We start from the raw sequence: 22794 nt of genomic DNA on the forward strand, positions 1-22794 counted from the left end.
CGTGCACGCTACTTCGAAGTAGCGGCAGTAACTTCGAAATAGCGCCCGTCACGTCTACACGTGTTGGGCGCTATTTCGAAGTTGAAATCGACGTTAGGCAGCGAGACGTCGAAGTCGCTAACCCCATGAGCGGATGGGAATAGCGCCCTACTTCGACGTTCAACATCGAAGTAGGGACGTGTAGACGATCCGCGTCCCGCAACATCGAAATAGCGGGGTCCTCCATGGCGGCCATCAGCTGGGGGGTTGAGAGATACTCTCTCTCCAGCCCTTGCGGGGCTCTGTGGTCACCGTGGGCAGCAGCCCTTAGCCCAGGGCTTCTGGCTGCTGCTGCTGCAGCTGGGGGTCCGTGCTGCATATACAGGGTCTGCAACTAGTTGTTGGCTCTGTGTATCTTGCACTGTTTAATGAAAGTGTGTCTGGGAGGGGCCCTTTAAGGGAGCGACTTGCTGTTGAGTCCGCCCCGTGACCCTGTCTGCAGCTGTGCCTGGCTCCCTTATTTCGATGTGTGCTACTTTGGCGTGTAGACGTTCCCTCGCTGTGCCTATTTCGATGTTGGGCTGAGCAACGTCGAAGTTGAACATCGACGTTGCCAGCCCTGGAGGACGTGTAGACGTTATTCATCGAAATAGCCTATTTCGATGTCGCAACATCGAAATAAGCTATTTCGAAGTTGGGTGCACGTGTAGACGTAGCCTTTGTGTGGAGATGCCCTATGGGGCATTTCAAAAGGGCCTCCACTTTCAAAATTGCTTTGTAAAATTGAAAGTATAGATGCTGCCTCTTTCTTACCAGCGCCTATTTTGCAATAGGTGCTATTTTGAAATTCTGTAGGCACTATAGGAATGCAAATGAACAAGATCAGAAATGCCAATAAGGTGTGGATCTGCATATCTCACATCTTATTTGCATATTCTCATGCAATCTTGCTTCCGGAAGAGCCTTTTCTAGAAGCAAAAACAGCCATGTAGATGGGGTACCTTGGAACACAAACTCCATTTCCAAAAGATCTCTTCTTCCTGAAACAAAATAGAAGATGGGTTCTTTCAAAACTGGGGTTTATTTTCAAAGGACCCCTGTCTACGCAGCTAGTTTTGCTTCTGTCAAAGGCTCCTCTGGAAGCAAGACTAGACGAGACTATGCAAATGAGGCACAAGCTATGTAGATCCATGCCTTGTTTGCATTTCTGATGTCACTCATTTGCATGCCCCTTTTGAAAAGGGAATGTTGTGTAGACGTAGCTTATGTGTGCAGACAATGTATTTTGAAATAGCTAACTGCCATTTTGAAATGCAGTTTTGTGTGCAGCAGTGTTATTTAGCAACAGCTATTCTGGAAGGCTGTGTCTACACAGCTGTGTCTACACTAGCCCAAAACTGCGAAATGGCCATTTTGAAGTTTACTAATAAAGCGCTGAAATACATATTCAGTGCCTCATTAGCATGCGGGCGGCCGCGGCACTTTGAAATTGACACGGCTCACTGCCACGTGGCTCGTCCAGACGGGGCTCCATTTCAAAAGGACCCCGGCTACTTCGAAGTCCCCTTATTCCCATCTGCTCATAGGAATAAGGGGACTTCGAAGTAGCCAGGGTCCTTTCGAAAAGGAGCCCCATCTGGACAAGTCGCTCAGGAGTGAAGAGCAGCAATTTCGAAGAGCCGTGGCTGGCAGTATGCTGGTGAGGCGCTGATTAGTATTCTTCGAAATGGCCATTAGCATGGCCGTTTTGAAGTTTTCTCCAAGTGTAGATGTACCCAGCGTGTCCACACAAAAAGTGGCATCCTAAAGAGCTGCCCGGACTTCTGGAAGATCACATCCACACATGCACAAACCTGCTTCTGGAAGAACAGGGCAGGAAACACCTCCAAAGGGGTCACAAGGCTGCTAAGCACTTCTGTGGCACCAGCCACACAGCCTGTTAAAGCCCCCGCAATAGCCCCTCCCAGCACTAGCTGCCAAGGCCCGTTGTGCTGCTGCCTGTACAGCTTGCTGTATTGCTGCTCCTTGCCAGCCGTGGACCCCGAGGGCCTTCATCAGCACAGGCTCATCCCGACAAGGGTGCTGGAGAGCCTCCTGGCCACACTCCTCAGCCTGCTGCAACAATGTAGCCTGAGCACTGGGAACCCTGCCACACTCCTGCCCCAGCCTGGCCCCTGACAGCATGTCCACCACTTCTGGACCCACGCCACCAGCAGTGACTGGTGAGACCAGGTGGTTATGGTGCAGTGGGACGACAAACAGTGGCAGGTAACCTGCGTAAGCAGATGGCCACATTCCACCATACCTGTGCCTGGCTGGCCACCCTGCTTCGCCACCAGGACATGGGGAGGCAGCCAGCCCTCCCAGTGGAGAAGCGTGTAGCCAGCGCCCTCTGGAAGTTGGCTGCTCCAGATAGCTACCCCTCTGTGGGGCAGCAATTTGGGGTGGGGTAAGTCCAACATGGGGGCCATTGTACTGGAGGTACTGGAGGGAAGCGGGGAGGGTGGTCTTAGGCAGTGGGGACTCCTGGAACCTGGGGGCAGGACTGGACACAGGGGCCAGGGGCCTGTCACAGGGGACCCCGATACCCCACCCATACACAAGCCTGCTCCCAGAGGGGCACCTCGCCAGGGGAGCCATAGGGAGGAAGGGACAGAGGGAAAGAGGGAGGGGTCAGCTGGGGACCGGCCTGGGATACCCCTGGGCACACCCACATGTGTCTCTGTCCCCTGCAGGTCATGAGGCTATCCGTGACATGCTCGTGTGGCGGCTCGTACACCTCGGGGACCTCAACGGCCGTGGGAGACTTCGCGGAGCTTGGCTCCCCCCCCAGTGCTTTGAGGCATTGGATGGGACCCATATCCTCATCAAGGCCCTGTCCCGCTGCACTGGCCAGTATGTCAACTGCAAGGGGGTACCACTCCATCGTGCTCCAGGCAGTGGTGGATGCTTGGGGCCATTTCACTGATGTATACGTCGGGTGACCCAGCTGGCACACGATGTCTGCATCTTTAGGAATTCCTCCCTGTGCCACCAGATGGAGGCGGGCACATACATCGCCCAACACAAAGTCAAAATCAGCAACATCACAATGCTGCTCTGCTTGGTAGCTGACTGGCATACCCTCTGCAGTTGTGGCTGCAGCGAACCTACATGGGGCACCTGACCTCATCACAGGAGGTCTTCAATGCCCAGCTGGGAAGTGCACAGCACGCCATGGAGTGTGCCTTCAGGCGCTTGAAGGCACGGTTAAGGTGCCTCCTTACACACCTTGATGTGGGAGTGGAAAATGTCCCGCCGCTCATGGCCACCTGCTGTACTCTCCACAACCTCATTGAGGTGCGTGAGGGGACACAGCACCAGGGCAGCCTGGCCCCACAACTGCAGGAGTACAAGTAGCCATCCACACCCCTCAAACCCGCAGCTCCACCAGGATGGGGTCCGCATCCAGGAGGCTCTCCGGGAGACCTTCACCCATGAGGTCCTCTGAGCTGGGTCCCCAACACAGTTCCCCCTCCAAACCCGCCCCCCCAATGAACAGGACACAGGGGTGCCAACCAAAACTTATTTAAATAATGAACTATAGTGAGTGTATATATGAATAATGAAAAATTGCTTTTACATAGCAAGTATTTACAAGGGTCAAGTATTTACAAGTGGGGTCAAGTATTTACAAGGTGGGGCATCTAGGCAGCAGGGGCTTACTAACTGGGTGTGGAGGGGAAGGGGAGGGGAGGGGAGGGCCTGCTACTTGAGGGATGGGGTGGAGGACCTTGAGCCCTGGTCCCCATGGCTGCCTCTCCCACCCCAAGTGCATGGTCCCCATTGGGGCCCTGATGGGGTGGGAGCACAGGGAGGAGGTGATGGGTGGTTGGTGTTAGCTCCCTGGCAGCGGGGGGTGGGGCAGGGTGGTTCCTGGGGTTGGGGGGCCTGCCACAGCGCCTGCTGTGGCAAGGAGCCAGGCCCCAAAGTCCCAAAGGTCTGCTGCGGGTAGACCCCGAGGAGGGAGGACAGCTAGGGCCTCAGGGGCGGGGAGGGCTTGGGGCTCTGGGGCAGCGGGGGGGGGGTGGGCCTGAGGGGGCGGCAGTGGGGTGGCAGGAGGAGGGGGGCAGAGGGGGCGGCAGTGGGGACAAGTAGGGAGTGCCACGAGGGCCATGCACACCTGCCAGAGCAACCCCACCATGTCCCTGCAAGCGTCCCGGTGCCACAAGAGGTTGTCTGCCTCCAGGGCAAGCCGCCTCTCCACTACCTCGATTTGGTGGCGGAGGGCGTCTGCATATGCCACGCTCCTCCATGGGCTCTTCAGAAGAGCTGCTGTCATCCCCCTCCAATGAGGCAGGGGGTCTGCTGTGTCCATAATGTGGCATGGTGGCGAGGTGTTGTTGCCTGCCAGGATGTCCCTCAGCTCCCTATAGTAGGGACACCTGGCTGGGCCGGTCCCAGACTGACAGCTGCTGTCCCTGGCCCTTGTGTATGCCTGGTGCAGCTCCTTGATCTTACACCGGACCTGGTCTGCAGTCTGGGCAAGATGTCCATGGAGGGCCAGGGCTGTGGCCAGCTGGGTGCAGGCTGCAGTGTTCCACCGGTGCCCTGACGACGTCTTCCTTTCGCCACAGCATGAGGAGGTCTCTCAGCTCTGGCCCTGTCCAGGCAGGAGCCCTCTTTTGGCAGGGCTGCATCTCCTCTGGGCTGCGGTCCCCTGACACCCTGGGGCTGCCCTGGGGGGTGTGGGAGGGCTGACTGCTGGCCATGCAGCTGCCGGTTGTTGGCTGTGTTCTTGCAGGGAGCTGGGTGCTGCCAGCCTCACAGCCCCTGCTTCCTGCTTCAGGGTTTCTAGGTCCTTGCAGCTTTAACTGCTGCTGGAAGTAGGCACCACAGAGCCCCCCAGAGTTTGCTGGAATGTCTCCCGGCTGTGTGTGGAGGGTGCCTCTATAGGGGACTGTTTCTTCCGGAAGAAGCAGTCCACCATTGTCTACACGATCTTTCTTCCAGAATAATCATCCGTAAGAAGGTGTTATTCCCCTTGCAAGATTGGTGTAAGGGATCCAGAAGTGGAGTGAGTTCTTCCAGATTCCTTCCAGAAGAGCATCTTGCACGTGTAGATGCTCCCCCAGTCTTCCGGAAGAAGCCTGTGTTCTTCCAGAAGATCTGACACATATAAGCTACGTCTACATGTGCACGCTACATCGAAATAGCTTATGTCGATGTAGCGACATCGAAATAGGGTATTTCGATGAATAGCGTCTACACGTCCTCCAGGGCTGGCAACGTCGACGTTCAACATCGACGTTGCGCAGCACCACATCGAAATAGGCGCTGCGAGGGAGCGGCTACACACCAAAGTAGCACACATCGAAATAAGGGTGCCAGGCACAGCTGCAGACAGGGTCACAGGGCGGACTAGCGCTTCCGGGGCAACAGCTAGCCGCTCCCTTAAAGGGCCCCTCCCAGACACACGCAGCCTGCACAGCACGCGGTCTGCAGAGACACAGGCACCCACACCTCGAGCGACGCAGTCATGGACCCCCAGCAGCAGCAGCAGCAGCCAGAGGTCCACCCAGCCACCCCTGTAGGAGCAGTGCTCGCCCTGCTCGATGCCATGCAGGAGGCAGCTGAGCACATCCTTGCCACAGAGGAGGAGCTGCCGGCAGGGGAGGAGGATGCAACCCCCAACCCTGCAGCACCCCACCCCCCCTCCTCATACGCCACCGGCTGTGGAGCTACCCCACGAGCACTGACTGGTGGGAGCGGCTGGTGCTTGGAGAGTGGGATGACGACTGCTGGCTCAGGAACTTTCGCATGAGCCGGCAGACATTTCTGGAGCTCTGCCAGTGGCTCACCCCCGCACTCAGGCACCAGGACACCGCCATGCGGCGTGCCCTCAGCGTGGAGAAACGGGTCGGCATCGCTGTCTGGAAGCTGGCCACTCCAGACAGCTAACGATCCGTGGGCCAGCAGTTTGGTGTCGGCAAGGCTACCGTCGGGGCTGTCCTCCTGGAGGTAAGAGGACCCACAGGGGGAGGGGGAGGCAGCTCTGGGAGGGCAGGGGAGGGGAGGGGGGCCCTGGCAGGGGAGGGCCACACACACCCTGCTCACCTCTCATTGGTGCTCTCCCATGTGCTTCCCCTGCAGGTCGTCCGCACCATCAACGCCCTGCTCCTCCACAGGCTCGTGCGGCTTGGGGACCCAGATGCCGCCATCGCGGGCTTTGCCACCCTGGGCTTCCCCAATTGCTTCGGGGCTCTGGAAGGGACTCACATCCCCATCAGCGCCCCGGAGCACAGTGGAGGATGCTACATAAACAGGAAGGGCTACCACTCAGTGGTCCTCCAGGCCTTGGTGGACAGCCGGGGCCGTTTCCTGGACATTTATGTGGGCTGGCCTGGCAAAACCCATGACGCCCGGGTATTCCGGAACTCGGGCTTGTGCCGCCGGCTGGAGGCGGGGACCTACATCCCCCAGCGGGAGATCCCTGTGGGGGACACCACCATGCCCCTCTGCGTCATCGCAGATGCGGCATACCCCCTCCAGCCCTGGTTCATGCACCCGTACACGGGCCATCTGTCTGCCAGCCAGGAGCGCTTCAACCAGCGCCTGAACCACGCGCGCCAGGTGGTGGAGCGCTCATTTGTCTGCCTCAAAGGGTGCTGGAGGTGTCTCCTCACCGCCTGGATGCGGGCCCCACCAACATCCCCCAGATTGTGGGTGTGTGCAGCGCCCTACACAACCTGGTAGAGAGCAAGGGGGAGGCCTTCTTTCAGGGCTGGGCTGTGGAGGCTGGCAGGGCCGATGTGCAGCCACCCGCTGCCCCCAGTCACTAGGTGGACCCTGAAGGGACCCGGGTCCGGGAGGCCCTGCGGGCCTGGTTCAATGAGGCCGCGGGGTGAACGCTGCACCCCCCGACCCTCCACAACACTCCCTGCCCCTACACCCACACCACAGAGCACCCAAGAGCACCCCCCCACACACTTTTCTTGTAAAAATAAAAGCAGACAGTTGTTTGTCAAATCAAATATCTTTTGAACGCTTATTATTAGGGTAATTCTACCTTATATATGTATAGCTGTGTCTACACGTGCACGTTACTTCGAAGTAGCGGCACTAACTTCGAAATAGCGCCCGTCGCGGCTACACGCGTCGGGCGCTATTTCGACGTTAACTTCGACGTTAGGCGGCGAGACGTCGAAGTCGCTAACCTCATGAGGGGATCGGAATAGCGCCCTACTTCAAAGTTCAACGTCGAAGTAGGGACCGTGTAGACGATCCGCGTCCCTCAACGTCGAAATTGCCGGGTCCTCCATGGCGGCCATCAGCTGGGGGGTTGAGAGATGCTCTCTCTCCAGCCCCTGCGGGGCTCTATGGTCACCGTGGGCAGCAGCCCTTAGCCCACGGCTTCTGGCTGCTGCTGCGGCAGCTGGGGATCCATGCTGCAGGCACAGGGTCTGCAACCAGTTGTAGGCTCTGTGTATCTTGTGTTGTATAGTGCAACTGTGTCTGGGAGGGGCCCTTTAAGGGAGCGGCTTGCTGTTGAGTCCGCCCTGTGACCTGTCTGCAGCTGTGCCTGGCACCCTTATTTCGATGTGTGCTACTTTGGCGTGTAGACGTTCCCTCGCAGCGCCTATTTCGATGTGGTGCCGCGCAACGTCGAAGTTGAACATCGACATTGCCAGCCCTGGAGGACGTGTAGACGTTATTCATCGAAATAGCCTATTTCGATGTAGGCTTCACGTGTAGACGTAGCCTATATATTATAAAAACAGGGATAACATGAAAGGGGGAGACAAGGAAGGGGAAAACTATTTACATGGGGGGGGTAAGGATCAGCATTGGAAAACGGGGGTCACAAATACAAACTATTTACAGCAAAAAATAACTTAAAAGTGGGGGGAATATATGTGGCGGGGGGGGGGCACGTCCTGGGCCCCACGCCCCTACAGTCCAGCGCTGGGGGTGGTTGGCCAGGATCCCCGCCTCGGCCGCAGCCCTGGCCAGGGCTGGCTGGGGGCCGGGAGGACTGGGAGATACGGCCGGCGAGTGTCAGCTGGCCCCAGGTCCCCCTCAGCAGAATGGCCCTCGGTGGCAGTGCGACGGTGGACGGCGTGGCGGACGGTGCAGCGGGTGGAGCAGCGGGTGGAGCAGGCAGGGCGGGTGCAGTGGCAGCCGGCGCAGCATGGGGGGGCCAGGTAGTCCGCAATGCGGTTGAAAGTCTGCATGTAGGCCCCCCATGCCTCCTGGCACCAGGCCAGCGCCTGCTCCTAAAGGTGGAGGTGGCATTGCTCCACCCGCAGCCACTGCTCGGCGACCTCCACCTGCCAGCAGTGGAGGGCCAGCAGCTGGGGGTCCGTCGCCGGCGGCTGCTGTTGCGGGGTCCGCCGTCTTGCCCGCCGTGGGGCCGGTCGGTCCTCCGCCGAGGGGCTGGCCTGGAGTGATGGCCCCAGAGGGCTTTCCGGGACCACTGACGCCTCGCCGGTACCCTCCGGTCCTTCCAATGGTGCGGCTGCGGAACACAGGAGGGAAGGAAGAAGAGTGGAGACAGCCGTTAGTGTGGGCCCTGAGCCGTGGCCCTTGTCCCCCCACCCCTCTGCTGCACGTTCCCCATCCCCGTCCCCGGGAGATGCTGCTGTGATGGGGTTCAGGGGTCCCCCTGCACTGCACCCCATCCGCTGGCAGGAGTAACTCTCACTCAGCAGGTACAGCAGAAGGTTTATTAGGCAACAGATGCCCAGTTTCTCCCAGAAGTGACAGTACAGCAGTCAGAGACGGTCCTTTCAACCTCTGGGGTGTAGCTTTCCCCCTCCTCAGGCTGGCTGCCTTCTAGCTCTCCCTTCCCCTAGCCGCTAACTGCCGCCCCCGATTCAAACCCAGCTTGGCTCCTCCCTCCTCTTTGCTCAGGGCAGAGGTATAACCTGCCAGTTGTAGCCCCAGGATCATCCTTAGCCACTGGGAGCTATTCAGCTTGTTTCTCATATCTAGCCTGAGTCTCTCATTTGCACTCCCCACACTCCATCACATGCTGCTGCTGCTGCTGGGTGTCCCACCCCCTCCCCCCGGGGGACCCTAGAGGTTCCGCTCCCCCCAGCCCCGGGGATGGGGCATGGCACTGTCGTGCTGGGGGGGGCAGGGGTTGATGGACTCTTCTGAGGGACATGCCGCTGCTCTCCTTGGGGCCATGGTCATCTGGGCATGTGGAGGGCCCTGGTCATATCTATTACCCCCGCCCCTCAACCCCAGGGGTGTGCACCGGGGGCGGGTACATACCTGATGGTCCACTCCCATGGTCGGGGGACACCCGGTGGGCGGACGCCAGGCTGGAGCTCCGGGACGGCATCATTATTTGGAGCCCGATGTCGCTGGAGGAGGAGCCCCCCTCCTCCTCCTTCTGCTCCGGTGCCCCGGGGGTGGGCTTCTGGGGGGGTCCCCGGGGTGCGGGGCTTGCCTCCGGGGCGGACTCCGCCTCCGGGGCCTGATGGGGCTCCTCAGCCGAGGTGTCAAAAGTGGCCGGAGGGGAGGAGGTGTGCTGGGGGCCCAGGATGTCCCTGAGCTCCCTGTAAAAGGGGCAAGTGACGGGGGTGGCCCCAGATCGGCCAGCCGCATCCCGGGCCCGGGCGTAACCCTGCCGCAGCTTCTTCACTTTACTCTGGACATGATCCGGAGTGCGGGCAGGGTGACCCCGGGCGGCCAGGCCCTCGGCCAGCCGAGCGAACACATCCGCATTCCGCTTCTTGCTCCCCATTACCTGGAGCACCTCCTCCTCGCTCCAGAGCCCCAGCAGGTCCCGAAGCTCGGCCTCCGTCCAGGAGGGGCCCCGCTGCCGCTTCCCAGGCTGGCTGCTGGGCTGTGAGCCCTGGCTCCCCTTGGGGGGGTCCCCTGGGGGCGCTGGGGGGGCTGCCAGGTGGCCATCGAGTCGGCTGGGGGTGTGGGTGGCTGCGGGGGAGCGTGCAGGCTGGCCGCGTGTTACTGCTGCTGCCTGCACGCTCTCTCAGCTTCCTGCACAGGAAGGGAGGGGGCAGGGACCTTTAAGGGGCCGCTCCACGCGGCCACCATTGAGCTCAGGGGCTGGAGAGAGCGTCTCTCAACCCCTCAGCTGATGGCCGCCATGGAGGACCCCGCAATTTCGATGTTGCGTGACGCGCAACGACTACACGGTCCCTACTTCGACGTTCAACTTCGAAGTAGGGCGCTATTCCCATCCCCTCATGGGGTTAGCGGCTTCGACGTCTCGCCGCCTAACGTCGATGTGAACTTCGAAATAGCGCCCAACACGTGTAGCCGTGACGGGTGCTATTTCGAAGTTGGTGCCGCTACTTCGAAGTAGCCGGCACATGTAGACGCAGCTATAGACACAGGTGAATAGTTTATTTTGGAATAAGGCTGCTGTGTAGATGGACAGACTCCGAGTCTAGACAAGGCCTGTGAGTGCTCTTCAGGGAATTATGTTGCTGTCCCAGAAACCAATGCACAGTTCAGCGAGAATTCCTTGCTGTGGATAAGAAGGGTCCATGCTGCTTCTCATCATCTGTAGCTTGGGAAAGAGGAACTTTCCTGCTTGTTTTTACTGAGCATAAAAGAAACTTTTACTGCCTTGGGCTGAATTCCATTGGGAATACTCTACAGCTCTCCTGTGACTATGCCCTGCATGGTGTATTTGTTTACCCAAGAGCTAGAGTTAGTCTGAAGTCTGGTGTTGAGAGGAAACAAAAACAGGTTATCTCCAGATAAAAGGCTATTGGATGCAATGAATAAAACTGAAGAACTTGTGTCCCTTTTAAGTCAGACAACTTATGACAACCAGAAATGACTCCAAGGTACTGAGAGCTTAATTAGTTGAAAGTGAGGGGTGAGAACAAAGGCCCCCTGAGGGAGAAATCCCCCATCCAGGGTTGGAAAATCTGCCATTTCCAAGCGAGGCTTTGAAGTGTGGCTGGAAACAGCTTCCCTAGATAAGCTGGTGATGAGATTGCATTACTGCTCAGGCCCCTTTGATGTTTATTCAGATCACAATCTAGGTAACATATGTCAATGATATACAGACCCATTTGTCTCTCTGGCAAGTGCCTTCTCCTTGCTAAGGGAGCTCAAGGTATAAATATCCAAGCTAGGAATCCTGGAGACAGTTCAGTGTTTTAAAGCTTGCAGCTATGAGGAATCTTTTCCTGGCTACTGTGTTTCTCAGTGGCCTCTTCTGTATTCACAGCTTTGTCAGTAAGTCTCCTATCTCTTTTCCTTCTATGTTCTTAGTGCTCTCTGTGCTGAATTTATGGAGCAAAGGACTTGTGAATGAACAGGGGAAGTGCTAAGGTCAAGTGTACAATTATTTTATTATCTGATACATCATCTCAGTTTGTCTGCCTCCTCTTCTGTGCAGTCCTGAGGTGCTTGTCAGACATCAGCAAATAAACTGGGGCTTGATTCTGTCACCCTGAGGAAAGTGAGAATGAGAATGGCTGAATCAAGGAATTAATGGTAATGCATGATAGAGTATACACGGTCTATCCTTGCTGTGGAGTAGCTTTGAGGAGCTGATGTATCATCTCCATTTTAACTGCTTTGATCCTGCTTGTTCCCTAAACCAAAGTCATAAAGTTAAAGAAATGAGTTGTGTTTGTTTTCTGCTTGAAGCTCAAACTCCCTGCTGGCTAAAGAAGTAAGGCAGCTCAGTTTGGAACGTAGTGATCACATGAGCTTTACATTTTGTGAGTGCAGGTGCAGAAGGCAGCAGCAGGCAGAATGAAAGAAAGACCTTGCTTGCAGAGAGGGGCTGCTGCAGGAGGCAGAGCCATTTTGTCTATATTGGACAAGGTAAGTGAACTCATTTAGGCTCTGAGAACCCTGATACCTTTAAACACTCCCATTCACGTTCCACCATCAGTATCCCTCTGGGCATTCTAGGGATGCTCCCAAGACTCCATATTGTCATATTATCTCCCAAGTGTTAAGGTCAGAAGTCAGTAAATGTAAGGGTGACATCCCCAGGCATGCTGCCTAATCATCCTTTGGGATGCTGCACTCCTAGCAAGATCCTTAAAAGCCTAATGCTACTGTTCACTTCAATAACCATGTACTAAAAGCACATTGCACAAAATGTTAATTCATGGGGAGATTAGTTAATTGATTATAATTCTCCTGAACAAAATAAGCTTCACTTTATTTGTCTCAAGACAAACTTTGCATGTCTTTGAATTTTCCTTACCTCAGAGATGTATTGTGGGAGACCAACTCAATTCTTAGCAGTTTTCTTTGGAATGCTGTGTAATTGTTAGCTGGGTTGTTCCCAGGGTATGTATGGTCGAGTCACAGTTAGGGAAAGTCTCACCTTTTGTTGGACAAAGGTGCAGATTTGTGGTCCAGTGAATACAAATTAGAAAATGTGTTAATTTACTATATTCATTAGGAAAAGGGCTATGGCAAATAAAAGTTGTATGTAGTTAAGCCCCTTTGTTTTCAGTTTAAACAAATTATTTAAGAAAAAAATCTCAGATTTTACAAAAAGTAGTATTTTTTTCTGATTTTTCACCCTACTTTTGTATCTTTGAATTATATAAAATAACTAGTCTCATTAGGCAAATACAATGTATTGCATGGGAAATATGTTACCGTAATCCATTAGTCCGTGTTAATATGCAAAGGTGCCTGTTGAAATAGGGCTAGAAGATGCACACTATAAAACATGGACGCATGTAAGATCTGAAGTGCGTGTGCATCTGGACATACCGATGAATCTCACGCCCACCATGTACGCAGATAATGGTTTAAAGAGCTGACACACTAAAATGGGGGAAAAATGAAAATCTTTAGAACACAAGAAAGTCTTCTAACGTTAAAAAAACAGGAGAAAAGAATAACGTTGAGTGCATGAGCTGCAAATGGAGTGGCTCAGTTATTAATGTAACTATGCATATAAGTGTACAACATCAAACTGTTTATGCAAATGGAAAGTTTTATTTGGGGATTAGAGATGCAGTGTATATTGTTCTCTAAACTCAAACTTAGCTTTGTGTTTTGAGTTCTTTCAGTTCTGCAGTAAGCCACACTGAATTCCATTCACCAAAGCATTAATCTAGTGGTTCCCAACCTGGGGTCCGCAGACCCCTGAGGTTCTGTGGGAAAAAAGAGATAAATGTGAATGGTTTAGGAGGGAATGATCAGGGCTCTACACTAATGAAAATGTTGGGAACCACTGATATAGTCAGTACTTTTCCTCTTGCCCTTCCATCTACCAAAATAAACTTGGCTATTTACCCAGAAAAATTAACAGTTTTTTCCACTGAGTTTTACCCTTTTTGTTATACATTAGTAGCAATAAATATCAATAAATTCAAGAAAAAATTAAAAATGAAGGGTGTCTATCTATGTATCTATCTATCTATCTCCTTATATATATATATATATATATATATATATATAGTCTTAGTTCTACCTGCAGCCATCCGAATACAGTGCTAGAGGCTTCCTAAACCAGCTTCATCTGTGTAATTTGGATGTAAATATTATCAAAGAAGTGTTATTAAAGAACGGGACTAAAAACCTGCAGAGTACTTGACCAATAATCTGTACCACAGTGAGGGCTGTGAGTATTAATCCCTCAATCTGAGGCCCTCTGTCAATGTGCACAGTAGTGTCACAACCAAGTTGATACAAACTTTCTGCTGTGGTTTGGAACCTGGAAGCACGGCAGGCACTTTAACTGACTTTCACATGACATTAAGGGCAGCCAAGAAAAGCGGGGAAAGAGAATAGGGGAGATGATAGTTTCAAAACCCTGCGCCATCTTTTTACATCAGAGGTCTTGGCTATACTACTGGGTTGATCTTCCAGAGTTCGAGTTCATATGTCTGGTAAAGATGCATGAAATCAATCTATCTGGGGTCCGCAGTCAACCCCTGTTTTCCCCATTATTGCTCCCATTGATCTTCCTTTAGTAAAGGCAGGTAAATTGATTTGTGCTACGTCGATTCGAGATGCACAGTGTCCATAGTCAGAATTGCATATCTGAAATCAAGTTTAGGTCTACTGTAGACCTGCCTTCAGAGATGTCTATGACTAAAAACCAGAATATATTCTGCCACAGTTCATCTGCACAGCTCTGGGGATAACTCTTCCCTGCTCCCTTTTGCTCTGCTGAGCACCCGCTTTTATATTGCCCTCATAATTACAGGCATCTCAGAAAGCCTCTGTCATTTTAATTGTCTTACTATGCTGTCATGATGGTTAACAACATGTTCATCTTAGTGACTCATTTAGAGGAAGTACCAAGTTTTCTGTAGTGAGGTCTTGTCCGTATTCAGACTTACACCAGTTTAACTAAAAGTATGATTTTAAACAGTTGAGTTAAAGTGATGGAAAATACAATGTGTGTGCTCTTAATTCGATTTAAAACTGGAGGATGTCAATTTAGGTTAGGTAGATGCCTTATCACATTGAACTGAATTGGTATAAAACTGGTTTAAACCAAACCAAGGCTATATTTAGACTACCACTATTGTGGTGGTGGTGGGGGGGGGGATTGTGAGGTATAAACCTACCGCACCCCTGAACAACATAAGTTTTACTGACAAAAGAGCCAGTACGGACAGTGTGCTATGTCCACAGAAAACACGTCCCGTCAACACACCTATCACTGCTTGTTGAGGGTGTCATGTAGACATTGTCTAGCAGGGTCCACATTAGGGCCTTTTCTACAGGAGAAAGCTGCAATAGTTTAGCTAAGGACTTGCTTATGATTACAAGCTTGCAGAGGCACAGCTGTGCTGATGAGGCAAGCTGACGGAGGTGAAGTGGAGGCAAAAAGGGCAATTGCCATAGGTCCTAGTGATTCAAAGGGGCCCAAGGATCCTGGTTGCTGCTATTGGTCCTTCAAATCTCATCCAGAGCGCTACACTGTGAACTTCTATGTGGCTCTGAGGGAGTGAGCAGGATAGCGTGCTGGCTGTCTCTACCCGGCCGCTTGCACTGAGCCCCTGCCCCTTACAGGAGCAAGGAGCCAGGCCTCACCTCAGCCCCATTTTTCCCAGGGGCCTACACATGCTGCTGGTCCCTTGATACTGATACATCTGTGCCTCTGTAAGATAGCTTGTGTAGTTGAGTTATGCCAGTAGGAGAGAGCTTTCCTGTTGACATAATCAAACCAACTTGACAAGTGGCAGTTGCTATGTTGGCAGGAAACATGGCACCATGCACAAGTGCTTATGCTGGTGAAATATTTTTTCACATCCTTGAGCAACAAAAGCATTGTGGTATATGTGCTAGTGTAGACGTGACCTATGTGATTTTAAACAGTTACAAACTTCTGTCATCATCATCATCATCATCAACCATGGGCTCAGCGCCCATTGGTCTGATGCTTCCCTCACTATTTCCTTCCATTTTTCCCTGTCCAGTGCGGAGTGGCTTAGTTTCTGTACACCAGCTCTGCACCAATCTACTACATCAGCTACCCATTCTCTATGGGATCTGCCTCTCCTATTTGAATCATCCATTATGCCAAATACCAGGGTCTTGACTTTTCATTCATTGTTCATTCTGCAGATATGCCTGAATAGCTGTAACTTACATTGTACAAGCTTCTTGCAGTAGGTTCTCTTTTAGCTGTATTTTGCTATATAATTCCTCATTGGTAATCTTCTTCATCCATTCTATTCTCAGGATCTTTCTATAACAACTCCTCTCAAGTGCCAATATCCTTCTCTTTAAATCTTTCCTTATCATGCATGTCTCACAGCCATACAACATGCTGCTGCATACACGTTTTCAAGACGCTCACCTTCATTCCTAAGCTAATCACTTTGCTTTTCCATCGCCTTCAAACTCATGCATGCTTTCACTATTCTCGACGCTATTTCCTTCTCACAATCCAGATCATGTTATGTTGCTCCCCAGATACATGAACTTCTCTACATTCTCTAGTTCAATCCCATCTACACTGATCTTCCTTCCTATTTCCTTATCTCCAAATACCATTGTTTTTGTTTTATCGATGTTAATAAAGTCAGTAATGCTTCCCTTCTTCCTTTAACACCTGCACCGTTCTCGCTAGCTTCTCCTCATCTTCTTCAATCGTGACTATATCATCCAAGAACCTCAAATTGTTGAATCTCATCCTGTGCACAGATATCCCTTCTACATCTTCCTTCATCTTGTGCGTAATGAAGATATTTGCTGATATCAAATCTCCTTGTCTTGTATCTCTATTCATTGTAAACCAACTTCCCAACTCTTTGCACTTTCTCACCACTGCCTCCCCATTGTCACTGATATCCTTCAGTGACCATATCAGTCTTCTATCTATGCCATACGACTCCAACGCCGCCCAAGTTGCTTTCTGATCTGTGCTGTAAAATGCCTTCTGAAACTGATGATGCAATTGTAGATGTTCTTGTCCTTTCATTGAGCTTTCTCCTCTATCAAACTAAGTGCCAATATCTGCCGTATGGTACTTCTATCTTTCCTGAATCTCACTTGTTAGTCCACTAGATGTTCTATCTGCAATCTCAGTCTGTCAGTATCATCATCAGCACCTTGCCTAGATGACTTGTAAGGGCAATTGTTCTGCAATCTTGCACTCCAATGAACTTCCTTTTTTGTTTATTGTCACTAGCACAGATCTTGTCCATTCTTTAGGTACCATCCCTTCCTTCCATGCTATACCACATAGTCAGTGCATTTCCTGATTCATACTTTCTCCACCTTATTTGATCATCTCTCTAGTGATTTTATGATTTCCAGAGCTCTTGTTGTTCTTTAGTCATTTGATACTGTTTGTACTTTCTCCTTTGAAATATTGGTCTCGCTCTCAATGCTCGACAGTTCTTCGATCAGTGCCCCTGAGACTCTCAGCCAACTGTGCTTTGTACAGATCAGTGCAATATCTCTCATCTATCGCTGCACGACCTTCTCCTTTTTCACAAGCACCCCGCCGTTCTCGTCTTTGATAATCATCTGCTTTGGCTGCCACTTTCTATTAATATTCCTAATCATTTTATACACCTCCCTGGTCTTACACTCACTGTAATACCTCTCTATATATTCACGTTGCTCCTCTAACCATTTTGCCTTACCCTTTCTGAATTCTTTCCTTACCTTTTTGCATTTCACTGTATATTTCTGTTTCGCCATCTCAAAAACATCCCTTCTGACCTTCAACGCGCTCTTCTTTTGGACCAAATTCAGTCTCCTGCTGTGATGGGGTTCAGGGGTCCCCCTGCACTGCACCCTGTCCGCTGGCAGGAGTGACTCTCACTCAGCAGGTACAACAGAAGGTTTATTAGACAACAGAAGCCCAGGTTCTCACAGAAGCGACAGCACAGCAGCCAGAGACAGTCCTTCCAACCCTTCCTGGGGAGAGGAGCCCGAGGGGTGCCCCTCTGGGGTGTAGCTTTCCCCCTCCTCCGGCTGGCTGCCTTCCAGCTCTCCCTTTTCCTAGCCTCTAACTGCCGCCCCCGATTCAAAACCCAGCTCAGCTCCTCCCTGCTCTTTGTTCAGGCAGAGGTGTTACCTGCCAGTTGTAGCCCCAGGGTCATCCTTAGCCACTGGGAGCTGCTGCTTGCCTCAGACATCCAGCCTGACTCACACATGCACTCCCCCTACTCCATCACACCTGCATAATCTGCTTCTTATTGATCTTCTCTTCTTCTGGAATAGTTTGCTCAATTACCTCTTCTATCACTGTGGCTGTCCCTTCGACTCTCTTATCTAGATCTTTCTCTGTGGCCGCATTCCTAATCTTCTCTGCGAGCACTGCTCTGTACACACCCCCTGTTTCTTCCTCACCTAGTCTTGCCATGTATCTTCTTTTCTTAAACTACATCTCATATTTTCTCCTGTCTCATCTTGATGTTTGCGATCACTAGACTGCAGTCTGGGTCTATATCTGCTCCTTGGAAAGTTCAGCACTGCTGTACTGATGTTATCCATCTTCTTCTTTTCAATATCATACCTATCATGTTTTTCGACTTCCCGTCATTCGATCGCCATGTCCACTTCCTACAGTCCTTTTGCTGGAATCTCATGTTGCAGATCAACATCTCATGCTCCATTGCAAACTCTAATAGTTTTACACCTTACTCATTTCTTTCTCTGTATCCAAACCTTCCCATGACTCTCTCCCAACCTTTGTTATCTGTTCCAACCTTCGCATTCCAATCTCTTCCAATGATCAATACATCTCTCTTTGGTATCTCCTTCAGCGTCTTTGTCAAGTCATTATTGAATAGCTCAGTCTATTCCACTGTACTGTCCGAGATGGGTGTGTACACCTGAACAACCAAAGTGTTGAACAGTAACAGAGAGGAAGCCGTGCTAGTCTATACACTATCAAAACAAAAAGCAGTCAAGTAGCACTTTAAGGACTAGCAAAATAGTTTATTAGGTGAGCTTTCGTGGGACAGACCCACTTCTTCAGACCATAGCCAGACCAGAACAGACTCTGTTCTGGTCTGGCTATGGTCTGAAGAAGTGGGTCTGTCCCACGAAAGCTCACCTAATAAACTATTTTGCTAGTCTTTAAAGTGCTACTTGACTGCTTTTTGTTTTGAAAGTGTTGAACAGTATTGCTTCAAATTTCGCTACCATCATTCTTGTACTCACTGGTTTGTATCCTAAAAATACTCCTCTCATTCTTATACTAAGAAGGAATCCGACTCCTGCCTCATGCTTAATTTTGTTCCCTGGCCAAATGACTTTGCAATCGCATATCTCTCCCAATGCTGTCCAATGCATCTCTGGCAGTCCAAGTATATCGCATCAGTATCTCTCCATCTCCTTTTGAAGAAGCTCTAACTTTCCAGTCACCCACAGTATTTGGACATTCCATGTTCCAATTGATAGTACATGTGTTAGTTGTAATTTTCTTTCCATAACCAACTTATTGACCCAACCCCAATCGCTCAATTGCTGCCACAAACCTTGTTTTCCGCGGTGACATCCAAGCCAGTATCTTTTATCAGTTAGTCATACTGGCATCAGATTTCATTTGTATTGTTGTTTCACGATCAGCGCATCGACACTCATGTGACCAACCCTCTTCCTTTATCCATGTTTGGGACTGGCATGGAACCCCTAGGCTTCATGTCAGAGTTAAACTCCTGTATGAACACTTAATTTGGCTTGAAGCAAGTTCATTATGGTTCATCCTAAATGCAGTGAAACAGATTTAATCTAAACTGAAATACAAATGTTCACACTGGGGTTTGCACTGATTTAATTGGAATTGATTTTTAAACTGACATAAAGTGAAACAAGCAATTTTAAATGCAGACAAAGCTTCTGGAAAAAAACCAAAACTATCCAATTTTCTGAACAAAACAAAAAAGCAGTCATGTGCACTTTAAAGACTAACAAAATAATTAGTACATTTAGCCACTTGGAATGGAGATCCACCAATTATGTGAAATTAATTATTGTGTTAGTCTTTAAAGTGCTACATGACTGCTTTTTTGTTAAGATACAGACTAACATGGCTACCTCTCAGTTACAATTTTCTGAAGTCTTTCTAGGGGAAACAATTATTAGCTGATAATCACTGGTGTTTCACAGACAAGAAATGCCCAACATGGGCATGTGAGACTTCCTCAGATGGCATGAGAAGCAGCTGCAATGCCCTATTTGCCCATGAATTAGAGAGTTTACCCAGATGCTCCCACTATCTTAGTTAAATAATTCAACCACAATAGAATTTCTAACATTCTGCTAACATGCAGATTTAGGGATTCTCAACAAAATTATGTTGGTCTTTGCCACTTCTCCTTAAAAGCTAGGTCACTGTTTCTCAACTTTTTTCTAAATAAAGTATCCCTTTCTACAAAGTACACCCACTATCTACAATTTTTAGATACAAATATTTTTCCAACCATTTCAAAACATTTGTTTAAACAACTTAATTGTAACTGGTTGGTTGAAAGAAATTGGCTGTAGGCAATAAACTTGCCACTGTACTTATGATTGTACAAAAAGAATAAATAAAACAATTAGATGAACATAAAATAAGTCCAATTTTTTTTATTCTTAAAAAAGGTTGAGAGACAGAGTTAATGTCCCTGCAGGAAGAGTGCTGAGTACCCCCAGGGTACACATACCTCTGGTTGAAAACGACTAAGCTAGGTGACAGAGGTGTTGTCAGGTGATTTCCTGTTACTGAGACCTTACTGGTTTATATAAAATGTGCCAGAGCAAATTTCCTAGTCTACTGTTAGGGACTGCAGTCAAACTAAATGGCCACATTACATTTGTGTGTGTTTTGTTCTTTGCAGAATTAGGCACCTGTTTGCACCAGGGGTTTCCTTCAGTTTGTCAGCTTCTTGAGGCACAGATCATCCTTCTGTGTTTGCACAGCACCTAGCTCAAGCCAGTCCTGATATATGATGGGAACCCCTAGGTAAAAGGACAATACAAATAATATAGAGTAATAATTTCTACATTCTTTAGGAAGGCTGACTTTATTGATCCTGTATTCACAGATATCACTGGCAGTCCTGTAAGTCTGGATGTTGGGATGTGCAGGTCCCACTGCTTGTCCCAAAGGATAAATTCATATCAGTCTGGATTTCCAGGGCTTTCCAAACGTTCCTCTATGCTGGACTTTCTTAGAACTAAAAAGGTGAGAAACTTGTGTTTTGCTGTCCCAATAATGGGAGCAGTTACATCTAGAAGTAGGTCATGGATTACAGTTTTCTATATGTGCCTAAATAGATCTCCTGAAGTATATGGAACTCTTCATCTACCATATTGTCCTGTGACTTGAAAAATGAGTGAGGTACCTGAAGTTTTAGCTACACTTCTAAAATTAAAGCACAGCCATCGGAGTGTTGCCACGGCAGCGTTTTAACACAGCAGTGGGGTCACAGCAGGAACACTGTGAGCGAAGTCTCCCCGCATTCTATATAAACCTCCATGAGGGGAGTAGCTAATAGTGGAGGGAGCCTGTTTACATCAGCGCTTTAAATTGCTGCACCCCGGGAGGGGATGTTTTTTCACATGCCTGAGCAAGAAAGTTGCAGTACAGTAAAATGGCAGCGTAGGCTTAGGGCTTGTCTACATCTGGTGCGGGGTTGACAGGACAGAGTTGGATCTTCCTGGGTTCAATTTAGCGGTTTTAGTATGGAGCTGCTAAATTAAATGCTGAGGGAATCTTTCACCTGCCAATTGCCCCTGGTACCCCTTGCAGTCGCAAGGAGTAAGGAAAGTCAGTGGGAGTTTCTGCCATCACCCTCCTGCTGTGAGTTTGGGAAGAAATCTATCCAGACTATCCAGTAAGTTCTTGGATTGTATTGGAGACAATTTTTTATTCCAGAGGTTGAAAAAGCTACCGGGGGGAAGCTGTTTTAGATTTGATTTTAACAAATAGGGAGGAATTGGTAGAGAACTTGAAGGTGGAAGGCAGCTTGGGTGAAAGTGATCACAAAATCATAGAGTTCACAATCCTAAGGAAGGGTAGAACAGAAAACAGCAAAATAGAGATAGTGGATTTCAGGAGGGCAGATTTTGGTAAACTCAGAGAGCTGGTAGGTAAGATCCCATGAGAAGCAAAACTGAGGGGAAAAACAGCTGAGGAGAGTTGGCAGTTTTTCAAAGGGACATTATTAAGGGCCCAAAAGCAAGCTATCCCGCTGCGTAGGAAAGATAGAAAATATGGAAAAAGACTGCCTTGGCTTAACCAGGAGATCTTGCACGATCTCAAAATCAAAAAGGAATTGTATAAAAAATGGAACCAAGGAAAAATTACAAAGGATGAATATAGGCAAACACCACAAGAATGCAGGAGCAAGATTAGAAAGGCAAAGGCACAAAATGAGCTCAAACTAGCTACAGGCATAAAGGGAAACAAGAAGGCTTTTTATAAATATATTAGAAACAAGAGGAAGACCAGGGACAGGGTAGGGCCATTGCTCAGTGAGGAGGGAGAAACAGTAACAGGGAACTTGGAAACGGCAGAGATGCTCAATGACTTCTTTGTTTCTGTCTTCACTGAGAAGTCTGATGAAAGAGGGCCCAACATAGTGAATGCTAGTGGGAAAGGGGTAGAGTTAGAAGTTAAAATAAAAAAAGAAGAAGTTAAAAATCACTTAGGAAAATTAGATGTCTGCAAGTCACCAGGGCCTGATGAAATGCACCCTAGAATACTGAAGGAGCTGATAGAGGAGGTATCTGAGCCATTAGCGATCATCTTTGGAAAATCATGGGAGACAGGAGAGATTCGAGAAGACTGGAAAAGGGCAAATATAGTGCTCATCTATAAAAAGGGGAATAAGAATAACCCAGGAAACTACAGGCCAGTCAGCTTAACTTCAGTGCCAGGAAAGATAATGGAGCAGGTAATTAAAGAAATTATCTGCAAGCACTTGGAAGGTGGTAAGGTAATAGGGAACAGCCAGCATGGATTTGTAAAGAATAAATCTTGTCAAACTAATCTGATAGCTTTCTTTGATAGGATAACGAGCCTTGTGGATAGGGGAGAAGCGGTAGATGTGGTCTACCTAGACTTTAGTAAAGCATTTGATACAGTCTCTCATGATATTCTTATCAAAAAACTAGGCAAATACAATTTAGATGAGGCTACTATAAGGTGGGTGCATAACTGGCTGGATAACCGTACCCAGAGAGTAGTTCTTAATGGTTCTCAATCCTGCTGGAAAAGTATAACAAGTGGGGTTCTGCAGGTGTCTGTGTTAGGACCGGTTCTGTTCAATGTCTTCACCAACGATTTAGATATTGGCATAGAAAGTACGCTTATTAAGTTTGCAGATGATACCAAGTTGGGAGGGGTTGCAACTACTTTGGAGGATAGGGTCATAGTTCAAAATGATCTGGATGAATTGGAGAAAT

At 49.6% G+C, this 22794-nt stretch overlaps 1 protein-coding gene across 1 annotated transcript in view; it reads right to left on the reverse strand.

Moving 5' to 3' along the window:
* Positions 1-11134: 11134 nt before the first annotated feature.
* CD320 (CD320 molecule) overlaps positions 11135-22794 on the reverse strand; it is an 88609-nt gene continuing 76949 nt past the window's right edge. The window contains exon 5 of the mRNA XM_074977961.1: positions 11135-11398. The gene's annotated coding sequence lies outside the window, so the exon portion shown is untranslated. The remainder of the gene's footprint in view (positions 11399-22794) is intronic.

This window comes from Carettochelys insculpta, chromosome 27 (genome assembly GCF_033958435.1).
Source record: "Carettochelys insculpta isolate YL-2023 chromosome 27, ASM3395843v1, whole genome shotgun sequence".
Classification (NCBI taxonomy): domain Eukaryota; kingdom Metazoa; phylum Chordata; order Testudines; family Carettochelyidae; genus Carettochelys; species Carettochelys insculpta.